At 42.3% G+C, this 20,626-nt stretch overlaps 1 protein-coding gene across 1 annotated transcript in view; it reads right to left on the bottom strand.

The window, feature by feature from the left end:
* Window positions 1-20,626, bottom strand: part of LOC146350378 (uncharacterized) — a 74,016-nt gene that overhangs the window by 13,199 nt on the left and 40,191 nt on the right. The gene's annotated exons all lie outside the window — the stretch shown is intronic.

Raw genomic sequence — 20,626 nt, forward strand, 5'->3', positions numbered from 1 at the left:
CGTACTGAGGTAAATTATGTAAATACTTATGTAAATATTTATGTAACTATTTATGTAATTATTTCTGTATTTTTTCTGCATGATGAAAAAAATATTCTCATCCTTCTGTGGGCAGATGATGGAACGAAAGGTGTCTGACAATCTGCAAAACACAGATGGAGCGGATTTTACACAGTCCGTACATCCCTAGTAGTAGGTACTTAAACCAGAAACGAGTTCAGTGAAAAGTACCTACCAAATGCCTCCACTGTGCATCAACAGCAACCTTCTGGATTTCTAAAAGTGCAATCAACATTCAAATAGGATTCTCTTTATTTAAATTAGACTTATTAGAAATTTAAAGCAGAGGAAGGCACTTTCAATAAAATGAATAAATAATTAAGGCAAATCTGTATACTTGTCAGAAGTTCCATATTAAGAATTAGGAGACGAGAGACAGCTTCCTGACAGTTCTGTCCCATTTTTTTTTTTAAAAAATAAAGAACGGTAAATTTAAAGAGAGGCTTGATGTTTTTTTCAAGTTTACTTGATCAAACCCCAAACCCCAAACCACGGCCAGATAACTTCGCTGATAATAATCATAGCATTTAATCACATACAATTTTTTTTAAAGAGCACTGCAGTTCACTTTATTTATTTGCTTATTTATTTATCTTAAAAGGTGGGGGGGGAGAGTCAAGATTTTATGCTTCAACTGGTTTTAAGCATTGATCTGGTTTGTGAAATACAATAACAAATTGCATGTTAGAAACTGGTCAGTTGGCAATGCATTGTCAGCAAACTTAGACAATAATCCTTTGAGTGTTGTAGCTCTGCAGCCGTTAATAACAGAGCTTGTTAGCTAAAAGCTGGCAAAGCCTCAAGTATTTAAGAGGATTACTGCTATAAACCATTATATATATATATATATATATATATATATATATATATATATATATATATATATATAAAATCTTTCTCTTTAACATTCAGTGCCATTGTCATACTTTGTGGCAGAAGCTCCAATTTTATTTTATTTTTTATTTTTTAAAATGAGCTTCCATTTTGCTAAGTAAGTATTCATGGTTCTGATTTGGTTAAAGGCATTTTTGGTTTTAAGGGTCTTAGACACTTGGTTCTCCTTGAATGGCAATGGAAATCAGAATGGTAAATTCACTTTCAAGTTCAACTCAGGGCGAGTTCTAACTGGTGCTGATCCAGAAGTACACATGCCCATGTTCAGGTGTGTTTTTTCCATTGTCAAAAACTGATCTCTGTTTTAGGGATCTGTTTGAGGGTGCATCCCAATGGGTTTGCTTGACTTGGTCTTCTGGTGGCTCTGGTATTTCTAAGAGTACCAACACATTAATATTTAAACATCCATAATAAAGCTCTGTGTGATGTCATCCCGACAAGATGGAAGATTCAAAAAGTGGCAGATCTAAATAATTAGGTTTCGCAAATGCCTACCCAGTGAGACAAAAAAAGAGGTTATGTGGTGGAAAACATGGTTCTTCTTGAGTTCCAAGTCCTTGCATGTGGAATTTTCCTACTTTTACTGTAAGTCAGTTATTCCGAATTCTGGGAAACACGGGGCTGATCTACATTGCGCCCGCCATCGCAATGAATTCGGTGTCCTATTGGGTTAAACGCTCTCGCATTAAAACGTGATTATTCACACTCACCCATTTTCCCCATTGCAGTGCTTCATCGAATGTGCAAGCTCAGTTCACACTTGAGCGCTGTGCTGTTTTCCTGCTGTTTTCCTGCTGTTTTCCCGCGCGCGCTTGTCTGATCTCAGATGCTAAGCGGGGTCAGCCCCGGTCAGTAGTTGGATGGGCAACTGCCTGGGAATCAGGCTTCCTGCATTGAGCAGGGGGTTGTTGTATCCCCTCAAATGACACTAAGTTTTACCCCCTCCTATCCCCCGCTCCGGATGTTGTTGTTTTTTAAAATTCAGGCATTATCCTCACAGAATCGGGGCTTCTCTGCGATGTTTTTTATTCTAATTGAGGCATGATCTTCGAAGCTTCAAAGTAAAGTGGCCACTAGAACACTGGGGGCAGGGCCAGAGCTCTGTGGTGGAGCATATTATTTTCATGCAAAAGGTCCTAGATTTAATCACAGGCATCCCTGGCATCTCCAAGTAGGGAAAGATTCCAATCTGAAACTCTGGACTGCTGCTACCAGTCAGTGTAGACAAGACTTAAGATGGGGCAATGACTTAGTGTAAGGAAGCTTCCTATGTTTGACTTTTGTCCTCTGAAATGCATAGAAGTTCCATGGCAGTTGTGTTGGGTTTTCTCGACAGACCAGTGTATATGGACTGGTTTCTGATGGTGTGAAGTTTAAACACTGACATATTAATTGGTCTTAAGGGCATACATGATAATGAAATTATGGTATATGACAGTTAGAAGTGATTTTAAAAGGATTGCTAGCCTGTGTGTATGTGAGTTTTTAATCTGTTTTTAAAAGAAATACATACAGAACTATCCTGGTAATAATTTAAAGGATACCACCTTTGTTCAATTACTTCTCAGGGATTTTAATTGCTGCAGGGTGCTCTGGGATTCACGTAAAGAGGAAGCCTCTTATATTTTGTAATGATTTATGCTGACACCACACACCACATAGTACAATCATTAGTTAAAAGTATTTCACCATCGGCACTATAATATTTGAATGCTCTCTCTCGTTCTCTTTCCCCAATGTCTACTACATGTAGAAAGGAAGGATGGCATGGAGAGGATTCTGTCTAAATTTATCCCTGACATTTAATGTTCCTTTGTCCAGAAACGATGATAAAAACAACAACTACTACTACTTATGGAGACCATTCAAATATGGATTTACACTATTTGCAGCCTGAGGTGGTAGTTTGGAATAGGTTTACCACTTGATTCTGGGATAAACTGCCCATCACCATTCAGAGGTTTTTGGCCTCCTTCAATGGACAATAAAGGACATTTATTTAAAGGTGTAAAAGGCAAGCACCTTTCACCTGAAGAGAATGAAACTTGCCTTTTCCTTGTGTCTTTTGAGATTAGATTATTAAGCAAGTTATTCTTGTTGTTTTGAGTAGAGCTGTGCACCACCGCATTACAAGGCCCAAATAACGAGGCGAAGCAGGCTTCTTTGGAGCAAAATCCTCATCATAAAGGTGGGTCACAGCAATACCGAGGCACCCTGGAGTGAAGCACCGCCCCCATGAAGCGCCTCCTCTGCCTCATATATTCAGAGCTCTACTTAATACCTGAGAAGTCCAGACAGGCTGTCTCCCAAATCTATCAACTTCTCAAAGCTCACACAGAGGGGCATGAGGAGGAAGAGAAAGGGGAGGGGAGGGGAGTGGACATGGGAAGGTTGGGGAGGCGGGAAGGCGAATAAGGAGGAGGAAGGAGTGTGCTTTGGTGAATAAGAACTCTTAGCCAGAACCGACGCCAGCAGTCACCAGTCAGAGAGAGTGGTGGAGGAAAGGGGTATATATACTTTGGCGAAAGGCTGCATTCAGTTATTGTGCCAGCTGTGGCTTTGGGAGAGGGCTGGTGTGGATAGATGATCGTGTGTGTGCATGTGCATTCCAAGGAGCTGTTCCTTCAGTTTATTTGATTTTGATCGCCATTAGGCTTTCCTCAAAATTGAAATTAAAAGGAAACATCTTGATTGTACTGGGAGCATTCCCTCACTTCTTGATCGTCCATCCCCATAGGGACGGTGTCTTTTGCAGCACCTCTTCTTGCCACCTTCTACTTCTTTCTACCTCTGACTCATTTGTTATTTGTATTTAACTAGATTCATCTCTCCTTTCCATATTTTTTCAAACTAATATAGCTTTTCCTCACTTGTTGCTGCTACACTCTCCACTCCCCTGCCATTCCTGTGTTTGTCTATCTCAATTTTGGACTCCGGAAAAGGCTGCGTTTGTTGTTTAAGGTCAACCTTCACTTCTGCTTTCTCCATTCTATTTCCTTGTAGTTTTTCTCTGTCAACTCTGTCTCTTTTAGATTTTTACAATCCCAGTCTTATTTCAATTTTTAAAAACAAGCATTGACTTCTGGGCATGTTCCTCCTGCCCTCGCTTTTAAGTCATATGTAAGCATTTAGTTTTTTCTTTTTTCTAAATTCTTAAGGAAAGGCATATTATAGCAGCCTATGTGTGTAGTATTTGGTCCCCCACCCCGCAGTGCTGAAGTGAACTGTCTGTGTCTTCTCTCTAAGTTGATCCTCCCAAAACAGAAATTAAAGGGTTTTTTTTAAAAAAAGAAATCTGAGTTTGATTTTTCTTGGCTCACATCTTATTGCCTGCGCTGTCCTGTGTTTCTTGAAGTTACCCTGCCTTCCATAAAAGAACATGAAATATAAAATAAATTAAAGACACCCGTCATTTGCTTAGGTAGTTCCGCTTTTCTTTATCTCTTTTGTGTCTGTGTCTGTGTGCATGCTAGGTTGTTGTTCCCCCAAACTATACATCCAAATTTCAAGGCAGCGTTGAAAAAGTACAAGACACAGTATTTATATTAATTACCTTCTTATTCTAATAACACTCCACTGTGTGGCAAAGCAATCCAGCACAATATGAGGCATCTTCAGTGTGCTGGCAGGGGCAGAGGTGGGGAAAAGTTACTGCTCCTTGCTTTGGGAGGTTTCCTGGAAAAACTCAAATTTTACCTGCGCCTAGCACACAAGCCAGTGGGCCAAACTGCCTGAGCTTTGGAGGGTGCAATGCCCTCAATGGAGGTTGGGAGGGGCCAAGGTGTCACACCTGTGCATGGAAAGAGGGATAAGTTACAGCTCTTTGCTTTGAGAGTTTCTGTGGAAAACATCAGATTTTAACTCCGCCTAGCACAAAAACCTCTGGGCCAAACTGTCTGAAAATTTGCAGGTGGCCCCCTCTCCAGGAGGTGGTGGAGGGGTCCCTTAGGTTCATGCCTGTATTATAAAAACTAAAAAAGTTATGACAATTTGTGTTTTCCCATGCAAGTCAATGGGAAAACGCCAAAAATGGGTGATCCAGATATCCGAATCTTGCTTCAGAATTGGATCCAAGTTGAAGCAGAGCAGGCCCAAACCAGTCTGTGGCAGATAGGGGTCACTTCTGAGCAGGGCTGTGCATGGACCCCCCGATCCACTTAGGATGCCGCTTCAGGTCCTCTGAAGTTTCCACAGATGTGTGTGACACCTGGGCCCGTCCCAGCCCCCTCAAGGGCATCCCACTTGCCAAATTCCAGGCCTTTTGGCCAACTGGCTAGTGTGCTAGATGCAGGTTGAATTTGATTCCTCCCCCCTGGAATCCTCGTGGAGCGGCTCCACTCCGTAAGGATGCTGCAGAGCCAAGGGCTGCCCTGTTCCGCCATCCACCTGCCCCGTATTCCCTCCCCTGTTTTTTTTTGGCTCCAGAACTTATGTAAATACGTTCATAATTCCTGCCAAAAAATCCTTTCTGCACGCCCTAGGTCTCTGTAAGAGTAAAGCCCTTTACAGGGATTCGCCGTGTAACTTCTGGTAACCTCACCTCACCTCACCTGACCTCACCTCACCTGACCTCCACAGACGATAAACAAAAGATGGAGGATTTCTGTGGATGACTCAGCCCCAGCGAAAGAAAGCTTTCGGAAAATGCCTCGTAAAAAGGGTAAAGCCAGTCGCGGTCTTTCTTCCTCCATTTCCGGTTTACATTTTTATTTTCGTAATTATTTCCAAAAAATCCACCCTTTGGCGGAGAAAAAAAAATTGGGTCTGCGTGAGCTCTGGTCCAGGTTGATCTGGCCGCCCCGTTCTGAGGATTCTGTGGACTGGATTTGTTAGAATTCGAGCCCATTTAAAATACGGGTGGAATTCTCTGACATCCCTATTTTCAACACTGCCTTGAAATTGGAACAGATCGAAATAAGACTGAGTTTGTAAAAGTCTAAAAGAGACAGAGTTGACTGACAAAAATGACAAGGAAATAGAACAGAGAAGGCAGAAGTAAGGGTCAAGATTACAGAACAAATGCAGCCTTTTCTGGAGTCCGAAATCGAGATAAACAAACAAATACAGGAATGGCAGGGGAGGGGGGAAGCGTAGCAGCAACAAGCAAGGAAAACCTATGTTTGAAAAAATATGGAAAGGAGAGATGAATCTAATTAAATACAAATAACAAATGAGTTGGAGGTAGAAAGAAATCGTAGAAGGTGGAGGGAAGAGGTGCTGCAAAAGACACAGTCCCAATGAGGACGGACGATCGAGGAGTGAGGGAACGCTCCCAGTAGGAATTCCCAGAAGGAACAACTCCTAAGAATGCACATGCATGTGCACGTGCACACACACGATCATCTACCCACACCAGCCCTCTCTCCCAAAGATATAGCTAGTTCAATAACCAAATGAAGCCTTTCACCAAAGTATATATACCCCCTTTCCTCCACCACTTTCTCTGATTGGAGACTGCTGGCATGGGTTCTGGCTGAGAGTTCCTATTCACCAAAGCTCACTTCCTCCTCCTCCTGCACTCACCTCCCCACCTCCCCCCGCCTGCCCATGTCTGCTCACCTTCCCCTCCCTCCTTCCCCCCCCCATGCCCCTCCACGTGAGGCATTGAGAAGTTGATAGATTTGGGAGACAGCCTGTCTGGACTGCTCAGGCATTTAGAAGAGCTCTGAATATACGAGGCAGAGGAGGAGCTTCGTTAGGGGGGTGCCTCAGTACTGTTCAGACCTATCTCGTATCACGAGAATTTTGCTCTGAATCAGCCTGCTTCACCTTGTTATTCAGGCTTTGTAACGAGGTGGTGCACAGCCCTACTTCTGAGGATCTAAAGTATGGATGTACAGATTACCCACCATCCATGCCGATGGGGAATTCTGTGGGGGGGGAGGTGATCCGTTCATCTCCCCTGGAATCCTCGCAGGGCGGAGCTGCTCTATGAGGATTCTGCAGAGTCAAGGGCCGCCCTGTTCTGCCGTCCGCATGCCCTGGATTCCCCCATTTTTTTCAGCTCCCCGAACTTAAGTAAATAATTCTGTAAGTACCACCGGAAAATCCTTTTCACATGCCTGCCGTTGGTCTCCGTAAGCCTCGGGTCATAAGAAAAATGCCTATTTATTTTCATAAAAAGAGTAAAAAAGGATTCCCCATGTAACTTCTGGTCACCTGACCTCACCGGACCTGACCTGACCTCACCTCCACAGACAATAAACAGAAAAAATGGAGGATTCCCACTTCGCGACTCAGCCCCAGCGAAAGAAAGCCTCAGGTCACAGGGAAAGTGCCTATATCGTAAAAAGGGTAAAACCATTCGTGTTCTTATTCTATTTCCGATTTACAGATTTCTTTTCATGATTATTTCAGTAAAATCTGCTGTTTGGCAAACAAACAAAAAGAAGGGTCCGCATGAGCTCTGGGCCGGTTGGACCGGGCCGCCCCATTCTGAGGAGGATTCCGTGGACCGGATTTGTCAGAATTCAATCCCATTTAAAATTCGTGCGGAATTCTCTGACATCCCTAATCTGAAGTGGCATCTGAAGAGGATCGGGGGGTTTTGAAACACACACATACAGCCCTAGTTTTGAGGGCCTGTATGTGTGTGTCTCTTTTAACGTTCTGTTCATATTGTCTTGCTTTTGCTGCTATTTTGGTTAAGCTTTTTGCCTATTGTTGTTGTTGTTTTAGACTAGAATTGTGAGTTGTTTTTATTTGTTTTTCCTTTTAATCACTTAGGGATGGAAAGATCTGTCAATCTCAGTCTCACCAAGATTGTTGCTTTTTGAGCTCATTCTATCCAGTTTCTGCATGAGCTTGTGATTGACTGATTTATTAAAAATTCATACTTTTTAGTGTGCATTTCCCCTAATGCACGCATTAATGTATGCATTTCTGTGTACATTTTCCAAGTATTTAACTTGCTGAAATACTATGTTGTGAGAACTTTTTTCAAATATATGGATGTTGTTTACACTTTTCCCCCAGAAGAGCAGCATCAGAAAGTTTATGAAAATGCAGATTTTGGAACACAATTTTAGGGCAATCTACATTACAACTTTAAACTGGTTTCAAACCGGTTTATCTAAAGGGATCCTGCAGTTTCATGAGGGTACTGAGAATTCTTTGCTAGAGACCCCTGCCCCCTGCCCAAGCGGCCCCTCTTCCTACAGCTACAATTCCCCAAATTCCTGTATTTGGTAGCCGTAATCGCTAAAAACAGGTTTGAAACTAGTTTAAAGTTGTAATGTAGATTGCCTCTTTGTCTCAGCTCACTGAAAGGGTCTGGATGGGGGAAATCCATTAAAAAAACCCAATGGAGCAAATGTCTCACCCATACCTAAATTGTTTTGGGTGCACTATGGTTAAAAGGCAGTTGATAAATACAGTTAATTTTAGACAGGCGGATAAATAATAGATATATTGATATATATTTGTTCAAGTGCCACATCTTCATATATCTTAGGATCCTTAGTTCAAGAGTCACAGTTTGACTACACTTGGCAAGCACAAAATATTTATACCTTCTTCAAGATGTGCAAGTATTTTTGCCTCCAAATTAGCATAATCATAAAGTTATTAAACTCAGCTCTTGTTAATGCCTATGATATCTCTGAAAAAGGACACCATAAAGAATGAAACTTCATATTATGAATATGTATGTGTTGCCAGCCATTTCATGCCTTCCTCAGCTCTATTGGCTCTGCTATTGCATTCAGACAATGCCATTGGCAGATGGGATAATTTTCAGCTCACTCTTCATGACAAATGGAAGAGGAGAACAGCAGTGAGACACCTTTGTGCAAGTACTAAAATAGATTGTGAAAGGCTCGCCTCCCTTCTCTCTAAATAAGAAAAGTAATGTTTATGTAAAGCTGTAACTTGAAATGAATCTTCATTAACAGCACTGAGATAGAAAAATACGCAAAGAGCTTTTTCTTTCACCTGCAGAAATGAAACCTATCAGAATATATTGACAGACATACCTAGACACACAGTTCAACCGCATCTGGATTTTCTTAACATCTATTTTTGAGAAGTTATTGATAATTTAATTGAAAATAATATTTACATTCATCTGAAATAAAGAAAAGAATGGAAAAAGTAATGGCTCAGTATGGTGGATTAATAATATAACCTTTCGCTTTGATACAGAGTACAAAACTGATTTATCCATAAGCTTGAAGAAGATAGATGAGGGCAACTCAATTTCATCTAAAATATTAATTGCTCAATGCGTTTGCAAGGGTAGAAACTGTAGCCCTGTACAGACAGTTAAACAGGGTAGAGATGGATGGATGTGGGAGAGATATGGGGGGAGTAGGATCACATCTGATGACTCCACCCCAACCACCGCACATTGATCCGGACTCGTGCTCAGGGACCTATGTGCATATGTATCTCTGGAGTATGGCTCTTTCAGTATAGAAAAGAGTAGCACTTCATCGAATGCTCGGTGAGGCTAATTGTTTAGGGCTCCTGAATCCTGTCTTCATCACACACCTGTTGCTGTGGAGATCATGCCTAGGTGGGAAAAACTGAATTTTAAACCCTATTTGAAAGATTGCATCCTCCCTTATGGGCCTCCCCAGGTTTTAAGATCCTTGGGAGAGGCTTTTCTCTCTGTCCTGCCAACACGGGAGACAAATTTAGTGGGAAAACATGAGAGGGCCTTTTTGGTGGGTGTTCCCCCTAGGCTCTGGAGCTCCCTCCTAAGGAAAGGCAAGGTTAGTTCCATCTGGCAGGCAAATACTTTTTTTCATTCAGGCAGGCGTTGTTTGCTGCATGAGGTTTTAACTGCTGGGTGCTGTTTACTATTCTTTTTAACTTATGTGTTTTTACATGATGTGTTTTAATAGACGTGGTTATGTTTTAATTATGTTACATTTTATCTGTATTGGTACCCACCTTGAACACTGTTTTAAGTGGAAAGGTAGGGCATAAATTGAAATAAATAAATAACTCCTGAACAGTTTGTCTCAGGTAAGTTAAATATATGTACGTGATAATAATTGCCTGTGACTGTGGAGTGGGCACATTTTGTCAAAAGCTTATTTTTTTTAGCTGCTGTAGGGTGTCTTCTTCTCCTTTGACAGCCTACCTTCTGTAAGTTAGGTGGAACATAAAAATGGTCCCTACATTCATACAACTGTTGGTGTATTGGGCCTCTACTCTTAACTGTGAACTGTGGTATTGCAGTGTTCCCCGATTGTGTATACAGGCCCAAAGCACATACAGCTGTATGCACCTGTACACATGCAGCACAGTGGATGTAAGTCTTTATCATAAAAAGTATGGTGGCCATGTATTTGAAGGGCTGCCAGAGGACCATTTGAAGGTGTCCTCTGTTTGAACGGCTGCCAGGTCCAATTCCAGATAAAGAACCATAAGACTTGTTGCCCATCTGCAGCTAGCAATTGAAAATCAGACTGAATAGGCAGGCACACAGGTCACAGTCTTCTGCACTATGCTGAGATGTACTGTATTTCTATTTAAATTATGGTAATTATTTCTATATTTGCATCTATACATTCCAATTAGCATATGCAAATTTTATGCAAATCACAGCTTTCTTTTGTCCTCTTTTTTGGTGATGCATTTCCTTGTTGTTCAGTGATTCAGTCGTGTCCGACTCTTCATGACCCCATGGACCATAGCATGCCAGGCCTTCCTGTCCTCCGCTCTCTCCCGGAGTGTGCTCAAGTTCATATTCATTGTATCGGTGATGCTATCTAGCCATCACATCCTCTGCCATCCCCTTCTCCTTTTGCCTTCAATCTTTCCCAGCATCAAGGTCTTTTCCAGGGAGTTTTCTCTTCGCATTAGGTGGCCAAAATATTTGAGCTTCAGCTTCACTATCTGTCCTTCCAATGAGCAGTCAGGGTTGATTTCCTTTAGGATTGACTGATCTGACCTCCTTGCAGTCCAGGGGACTCGTAAGGGTCTTCTCCAGCACCACAGTTCGAAAGCATCAATTCTTCGGCACTCGGCCTTCCTTATAGTCCAGCTCTCACAGCCATACATTACTACTGGGAAAACCATAGCTTTGATTATATGGACCTTTGTTGGCAAGGTGATGTCTCTGCTTCTTACTATGCTGTCTAGGTTTGCCATAGCTTTCCTCCCAAGGAGCAAGCGTCTTTTAATTTCATGGCTACAGTCACTGTCTGCGGTCATCTTGGAGCCCAAGAAAATAAAATCTGTCACTGCTTCCATTTCTTTCCCTTCTATATGCCAGGAAGTGATGGGGCCAAATGCTATGATCTTTGTTTTTTTAATGTTGAGTTTCAAACCAGGATGCATTTCCTCCTTTTGGGCAATTCATAAGTGACCTCCATATTAAAAAGTGCACGCCTGACTTAAGTGTGCATCATTCCCCATTCAGAAGCACAGACATTTGGCGACATTGTGGTCTGCCTTAATTGCAAATAGTTCCTCATTCAAAAGCACAGACCTCAGCAGTGCAATGTTGTCCTTGGAACTGAAACATAATTCTGCAATTGGCTTAAATGCATAAGAACATATGCAGCGAGCCACTACCCTTTTTCCATGGATCCAACAATAGGATTAGCAAATGAGTTGCATTTTCAAGAGACTCTTGTTCAACAGCAAATATGTGATTTTCACTTCAGAGGCGTAGTGGATATTTATGGCCTCCCTACTACTGCGATTTCTTCCTTCTTCTTCCTTCCACCTTCTACTATCTGAGACATTAAACATTTCTTTATAATTAGTGAGCCTTGTCAAGCTGGTGCAAAATAGCAGAGCAGTTGGCAGGCGGCCTAAGAGCAGAAGCAAGAATAGCAAATTCTTGGAAGCAGAGAGAGACAGAAGCAGAAGTTAAACCAAGAGACAAATCCCTTACAGTTGGCTCGCTCTCAATTTGGCAAACCTGGAATGTACACAGAGACAAAAAAAGAAAAGAAAAAGGCAAGGACAGGATGTGTGTGGGAGAATACGAATAATAAACACATAAATTAAGTAAACTCCAAATAGTGTTTGGTGTACATTAATGACAACAAGGCATATTTTCCCTTATCTTCAACTTCATGGTGAGATTAATCATCTGAGATAACTTCTTCCGGAATGAAGCAGCATTACTGGGAACTACTGCAACCTTCCCCTCACCTGATGCCTTCCAGCTCTTAATAATAATAATAATAATAAACTGCACATGCACAAGTGCTGTAAACTTGCATTAATTTTCTCCTCCTTGAAGCGAGAGGGTTCTAGATTGAGAAAAAAAATTCCATCCAAGGTAAAAAGACAGCAAAATTAGACATTCTCTCAATATGTACCATGTAGCGATGTTTCAAGTTTGGGCTTACTGAATTACAGCTGCATCGTGGGGTGGAGGGGAATCCTTACAGGTAACAGTGCACAGGGGAGGTTATCTCTTCCCTCCCCAGCACACTTGGAGCCCTCCTGTGCCCCGCCAGGTATGGCTAAAATTCTTAGGAAAACAGTTCCCAATGGTACCATATGCTGCATTTCTTGTAACAATCCTCCCTGAGTGCTGGTAATTAGGTAAGCAAAAACTGCATTCTGTGCATCAAGAGAATGTATAGTTTGGGTCTAATGCTTAGTCATTGAGGTGGTGAACTTCATCTGGACTCTACCACTTCAGTCTGCAGGTGGGAGTTCACATGACTTCATGGTCTTCGATACAAAATAATTCCCTGCACATAGAAATCTAGCATCTCAGGGAAACAACTGGGCTAGAACCCTTCCTCTTGACATATTGGCTTTTTATGTGGAGGAAGATTGCTTGTTGTTTGTATAGAGGCGCATTCAATCATGCGAGCTCTCACTTGCAATTTGGAGTGGTGTCTCTAACTTGCTGCTTCCAGTTGGACCTTCTCTTTTGTTCTCACCTCAGGGCAAAACCTCAACATAGTACGATCCTTTGTCCTTTACAAGTGTTACGTACTTGTGCTGATGTGTGATGCAAGAGCTATATGAGTGTAGGCCCCATTTACACTATTCTTCCAACCCTCACAAAGTGGTGGAGTGATGGGGAGGACAGCATCCATTAGGCCTCAACGTATACAGGGCTTTTGTGGAGTGCGTGCTTCACACGTTGCACTATTGATATGCTCGTTAGAGGATCAATGCAAGGGCGAAGGCACAGACAGCCCTGTTGTTTCAGATTTTCCTCTGTGAAAGAAATGGAGGGAAGTGCATTATATGTAGCAATCAATTCTGAATTGGCTAGGTTTTTTTTTATTATTATTACCCTTGCCAAATATTTGCACCATGTTTGAATTTGTTCCTTCTTATCCTTTTAAAAATAATGACCATGTTAAAAGAAATCTGAAGGCCTGTTTGGAGTAATATTTGGCAGCTGCTCCCTGTGAAGGTCTTTATTGCTCAGCTCAACTAGGACAACAAGAAGCAGTTAGTAACCAGTATTTATTACAATAAATTTCAGCATAAATTCAAACTGCTGTTAACAGCTACATACAGATCTCCATCGACAAAAAAGCATGTGGTATCCTTCCTATTACTATTTCAAAACCACTCTCATAGATTGTGAACTGCCTCTGTAAATCAGATTGTCCTGTGTATATCAACTGCATGTGGAATCTGCAGCCAACAGGTGGATTAATTTTACAAAATAAAACAAGAACAGCAGATTGTAACGAGCTCTTTTCAGCCAGCTTTCCCTATCTGAAACTGAACTGATGTTATTCCATTTTTAAATCTCTAATTGCATCTACATATTGTAATTAGAAATCTATGGCTGTGATCCATAAACCTATTTTATTCCAAGTGTTTGGTTAATTTATCTCCTTCAAGAAACTCGGACTAAATGGACAAATCCAGACTTTGTGGTGCAACATTTGTATAGATGGTAACAGTTCTCAGTTTTAACCACAAAAGCATATGCAGAAAACCTTAATTTATTTTCCAAATTCCTGCTGTGAGTCTTTAATTTTGAGCAAATTACCAGTATCTCTGATGTATCATGACTTCAGCTTTATAAGATCTGCAACTCTCTGCACAGCCTCGTGTTCCTCTCCTCTGCTGTAACTTACCATGTCCTGATGTCAAGACATGCAATTCCCTATTCCAGGTCATGTTAGTAGCTAGGGTCCTAGGGATGTCTGTTGCTGGGAAATCTGGCCCATTTTGGGCTCATCGACTTCCACGGCCTGCCCAACTCAGCTTGCTTTTGTGAGCTGAGCCATGCATTTTCTCTGACTTCCAGGGACTTTTAACACTTTGTTTTTCGCCTTGGCTGAAATTTGCACAACTAGATATTTGTAGAAATTATGGCTGCAAATTTGCTTAATTTGTGCAAATTTCAGCTGTAAATTGCACAAACTTTCATAACTTCCAGAATTTACAGCCATAATTTGCACAATTATTTTTGCACAAAAAAGAATAATTTACAGAAATTCTGCCAGCTGGCCCAACTCGTTGTGCACTGAGTTGGGCCAGCTGGCAGAATTTCTGTAAATTATTCTTTTTTGTGCACTCGTTGTGCACTGAGTTGGGCCAGCTAGTGGGAGATGGAATAAAGCTGAGGGGGCTAAGCTGACAAAAGCTTGTCAAGCTCCACCCCCCAACCAGATTCTTCCAACAGCCCTATTAGTAGGGATGTATGAACTATGATAAATCCACTCTGTCTCTGTTTCGCAGATTATCAGGTGCCTTTTGTTCCATCGCCCGCCCACAGATGGATACGAATATGTTATTTTATCATGTGGAAAAAAATGTGTAAATAATTACGTTAAGTATTTACTAAAGTATTTATATAATTTACATCAGTACGTAACATTTAGTGTATTGTCTCCTATTCCATTCAATGTTTCCTCAGCAGAAACTTGTAATGTTCCTACGAACTTATATGTGTAAATTTTGGAAAAGTAAAAAAAACTCACCCGAAAGTCCATGGGCTCTGCGTGGCCTTCAGTAGGGATGGCAGAGAATTTCTCCCTGAAACTTCGGGGGGCCGAGGGCCAACGTGTTTGGCCCCCCGAACAAGTTTCGGGGAGAAATTCTCCACACACCCCCGCCCCCCGCACCCCCCCCGGGATGGGACTTACCTTTGCCGAATGTCCCTCCCGGCGGCGGGTCCGGCCGGCGGTTCGGCGGGTGTTCGTCCGGGGCGGGAGCGGCAGCCGGTCTTTTGACCGGCTGCCGCCACTGCCATTCCAATCAAAGGAAAAAAAAAAACGCCGCCGTGATAGGCTACATGACGATTAACGTAGCCTATCACGGCTAGATTTGCAAAGTCAGCCGTGATAGGCTACGTAAATCGTCACGTAGCCTATCACGGGTGACTTAAAAAAAAAAAAAAAGCACGTACTGATAATGGCGGCCCCCATAGGGAGCCGCCATTCCCGTTCCTTATTTGGTCACCGTAGTCTACGTAAAGATTTACGTAGACTACAGCGACCAAATAAGGAACGGGAATGGCGGCTCCCTATGGGGAGCTGCCATTTGCGTACACGCTTTTTTTTTTTTTTAAGTCACCCGTGATAGGCTACGTGATGATTAACGTAGCCTATCACGGCTGACTTTGCAGATCTAGCCGTGATAGGCTACGTTAATCGTCACGTAGCCTATCACGGGGGCGTTAATTTTTTTTAAAAAAAACTTTTGAGTTCGCGGCCGGGCGAGGTGAGGCGCCTCCTCCCCGGCCTGAATTTCGGCCAGGTGAGGCGGGAAGCCTCCCCCCCCCGGCCTGAACTTCGCAGGGGAAGCAGCGAAGCGCCTCCCCCCCACCGCGAAAAACTTCGAGGACAGGTAAGTGAGTTTCGTCCACCCCTAGCCTTCAGGGGTCACTCTGCAGCACATTCCGCAGGTCGGATTCTTAGAAATCTGAGCTCATTTTAGTCCATCTGAAATTTCTCCAGCACCCCTACCTTAGTAGCTGCTGGTGACGGGGAAACGCACAGCACAGTGATGTCAGAATACACATAAGCGATAGTAGACATTAATGGAGTAAGGAATTAGTCACATGGCGACTGTTGTTGGTGGCAACTGTATGCATATAGTAATGTATAGTTCTAACCTTGTCATATTCTGAGACTCACTCTAATTAAGTCTCCCAAAATTATGAAAGAAATAAACCGATTCTTTCAATCCTCAAGGGACTCTATGCTGTTCAACATCTGAGGCCTTGCTTTGGGGGGCTTTGCCAACTGATTCTTGGAGGGTATCCATGAGAATCAGGGCCTTCTCAGTTGTGGCATCAGTACTATGGATTGTCCTGTATAGAACCCCAACGTGCTAGTCCTTTAGGCACCAGATTAAGACCTGGCCTTTGGGCCACCGTTTTTTTCTCCCTGTGCCCCACAATGTCACAACATCTGGGTATTCTGGAGAATTTGGGTGGGGTTGAATTTCATCACTCCTAATTTATGCCCAAAGGCTTCATGTGAGAGGCTTAGTTTGATTCACTTTCTTTTCTTTTGTAAGAAAGGCAGACTAACTACAACAACAATAATAAATCAGTCCAAATGCCTATTTAACTCACAGTGGCTAACTGGGGACAGATCTGCATCTCGTGTCATATCGATCCGATCCGATCATGGTGACGCTATATCCCTCTTATGCATTTAATACCTCGTAGCACTCACAATGACATCCATTGCGTTTTTTTGATAATACAGAATAAAAAAGCATTATATAATGCTAGAAAAGCTCTATATGGAATGCGTAAGATGCCCCAACAGTTATCAATGCACTTCAAAAAGCACAAGTGTAGCCTAGATGTCTATGGAAAGCCCTCAAGCACAAGAGGGCAATAGCCCTTGCACACTGTTGTATTTTAGTCATTGATATTCAGAGGCATGCTGTCTCTGAACCTAGCAGTCACATATAGCCATAATGACTATAGACATTTGGGTTGGATCTGGTTTTAGACATACTTAGAGTAGACCCATTAAATCAATGGGACTCCCATTTAATGAGTCTACTCTAAGCATGACTAAGTCCAAATCCAACCCATTTCATTTTTTTCAGTTTGGACAACACTTTTCAACTAGAGGTTAACATTAAAACCATAAAATGTTGTGAGTACATATGAACATTTCACCTAAAGCAAGACATGAGGCAAAATTGAATGGGACATATATAACAAAACATCTGTAGGAATTTTGTGGGAACTTCAAAAGGGTTTTAGTAAGCTTAGAAAATAATATTTTAATGAATCATGTTTCATGTATTTGACACTCCTACCGTAAATTTTGTGCATGTTTAGAAAAGGGAAATTAGGATAACACGAGAAAATCAGAATCAGATTTACATCTCTCCTTTTTATCTCCTGAGACCCCTGTAGGCTGTTGCTTTGATTTTACAGTTTATGAGTTCAGGACCAGAAGTGAAGTTCATGTTTCTGTCGTCCCCTCTGAGGAACAGCAAAAGGCTGGCCATCAATCTGGGCTATTATTCTGGTCTGATGTATTGCTTTTGTCAAGAAACCAAGAAAAGAACACCCATTTTGAAATGCTCTTGTCAGAAACCCCCACCCCCATCTTAGGAACCTCATGTCTATGGGTACTTTGTGTTTTCATCACAGTTTCAAATTAATTAGCAAGGGACTGCTTCAAAAGCCTTAATCTGGCCTAGTGTATTAAGACACATGCATTAGCAGTTTCCTGTTTTCGTTTCGACATTGCAAGGTTTAAAGAGTTCTTTTTACTTTCATTGAGTAGTATTGAGGCCCTTAATGCACAATATTGACAGAGTAATAAAAATAGCAAATTACATTGCAGGCTTTGTGCCAACTTCATTAAAACCCCAGTCATATATATATATATATATATAGAGAGAGAGAGAGAGAGAGAGAGAGAGAAGGATGGAGTACAAATAACAGCACGACTGCATAGGCTACCTTGTGAAAGCTACAGAAATCCATTAAGTAATGGTAGTCTTGTGTTTCTGCTGCATTGCGTAATACGACCTCATCGACACATGCAACGGAATAACGTGGTAGAATGGACTTTACCGCTTCACACTGTGTAGAAGGAATTACATTTTGAATGTAACACATTCTATGCAAGTAGAAAACTAGCATAGCAATGAGAACTAGGGATAGACTAAATCACTGTCACATGTCTTCATCCATTAATCTGTTCTGTACTATTTTCACACTATTCTATTTTTTCCAAAACTGCACATTTTTTTGCATTTATACATGTATTTAAACACATATTTTATATACGTATTTAAACACATATTTTAAAACATATTTCCCCTCAAAATATGGATTTCTATATTTTTTTCTCAAAATATGCATTAAAATGCATTCCGATACTGTTTTGAGCTGAGAACTACATTGGAACATTTGGGAAGTCCAGAAGCCAGTGGGTGACTATGTTCTGATTCGCACATTAATCCATCAGGCACAGATCGCATCCATTTATATTGAAATGTGCAAAGATCAAACTCCTCAGACATCTTTAACTAGAACTTTCTCCCTGATGTACTAGCTTCCCCCCCCCAGTACCTATCCTTGGTATATTTGGTCATATTTTTTCTTTCAGACAGTTTTTGGGGATGCCTTACAAACGTTGTTAATGTGAGTTTCTAGTCAACATTCTTCAGGGTTCATCCCCCTTCCCCAATTCTCTAGAGGTTAAGGTTGCAATTCCCTTTCCTGGGAGTAAGCCCATTAAACTCAAGTGGGCCTACATCTGAATTAGTGTTGTGCTGAAAATTTCTTCCATTTTTTTTTAACCATTCTTATTCTTTATATAAAAAGAAATTGCTTTAAAAATGTTCAGAGAAGAACATTTTGGAGTTCATGATCAGAGAAGAACATTTTGGAGTTCACTGAACTCATGGGTGGAGTTCAGGGTTCTTTTGCTTACCTTAAGAGGAGTGGATGGGATTGCCCTGTGGTTCACTGTCTAATCATCTCTCCAGCAGTCTGCAGCCCACTGTCTCCTCTGCTTCCCATACTTCAATTAAACACATGGGAAGACATCATGAGATAATTCCTCCCTCACAGCTTCTCCCCCCTGCTCAGATCAGGAAGTGCAGGCAGCTAGGGAGGCTGCAGAGTGATGGAGAGTTGTGTAATAGAGACAAAACATACAGAGCACCCTCAGCCACCTCACATTGATAAGGATAGCTCAAACATCGCTGAAAAAAATTATCCACCATTCTTTTTGTAGGGACCACTTTCCTCAGCTCCCACACAACCCCAATGCCCTGGAATGATGCTAGGTATGGGGCATTCTGAAGAAAGCAAACGGTGGTCATGCTGCCAACACAGTTGTTGCTGTCGTCAGTTGCAGTGGCAGCACAAAACCAAAATTGCTTTGGAAAAAAAGAAGCTGTGGTACAACATTGAGCCCCACCTCTGAGAAACTGTTGGAGAATTTCTCCTTCCCCTGGAGAAATTCAGTGAAATGGCTGATGGCTCCCTCCAATTTGTCTGCAAATAGGGTGGGAAATGTCAAGAGGTCATTTGTGCATAGCTAAATAGATGCACCTAAGAATGCACGTTTGGTCTGCAAATCACATGGCAAGCTCAGAAATGTATGGACTTTGAGCACAGACTACATCCAAATCTGTGTTCAGTTTGGAATGTGCAGACTGGGTAAATCCTCATTAACAACGTACTGAAACTAGGGATGTACAAAATTGCCCTTACCTGGCTCTGCTGGGTTCCGCTGGGGGGGAGGCACTCTGTCCCTCCCCCCGGAATCCTCACTGGCCGGCTCCGCTCCATGGGGATTCCGTGGAGCCGCCGGCCGGCTCCGCCAGCAGCCGGACATCCAGCCGCTGGCTAGCAGGGATGCAAATGGCGGTGGCCGTAGCCACTGCTATTTGCATCCCTGTAGTCAGCCGTGATAGGCTACGTAAATCTTTACATAGCCTATCACGTCTGACTTTAAAAACAAAAACGCACGTACGCAAATGGCGGCTACGGCCGCCACCATTTGTGTTCCTTATTTTGAGCCATCTTAGTCTACGTAAATATTTACGTAGACTAAGACGGTGAAAATAAGGGGAACGCAAATAGCGTAGCGGACGCTATTTGCGTTCCCCCTTATTTTCGCCATCTTAGTCTACGTAAATATTTACGTAGACTAAGACGGCCCAAAATAAGGAACGCAAATGGCGGTGGCCGTAGCCGCCGCCATTTGCGTATGCGCGTTTTTGTTTTGTTTTTAAAGTCAGATGTGATAGGCTACGTAAATCTTTACGTAGCCTATCATGTCTTTTTTTTTCTTCTCCAACATTGGAAATGGCTGCAGTGGCAGCTGGTAGGAAGACCAGCTGCCGCAGCCGCCGCTGCTGCCACCGGAGCCGCCACCACCCAGAAGATCCGCCCCAGGTAAGTCTCGTCCTGGGGGGGATCTGCGGGGGGGGGGCAGGGGGCCGAATGCACTGGCATTCGGCCTCACCGAGATCCGTGGCGGAATTCTCTGACATCCTGAAACAAATGTCTCATGCATCCCTAAGAATAAGTGGCGCATTCCATTTTAGTAGTCAGTGCAGAAGAATCTATTGCAGGACAAACGCAGGCAAAGCAGAGCAATATGTGCATGTGGCTTATCCCTGATATGAAAAGGGGGCTGTTAACAGATGACGTGTCCCTGTTTTCATCTGTGAAATTTTGAAAACTTAACAGGTGTCCACAAGTCAAATTATTCTATGACAATTCCTTTTTCTTACATTGGTGGCCTGGTGTTTTTGGGTTTTTTTAAAATAATCATGA

This window comes from Heloderma suspectum, chromosome 3 (assembly GCF_057233095.1).
Source record: "Heloderma suspectum isolate Gila_16-S chromosome 3, 16-S_ref, whole genome shotgun sequence".
Lineage (NCBI taxonomy): Eukaryota > Metazoa > Chordata > Lepidosauria > Squamata > Helodermatidae > Heloderma > Heloderma suspectum.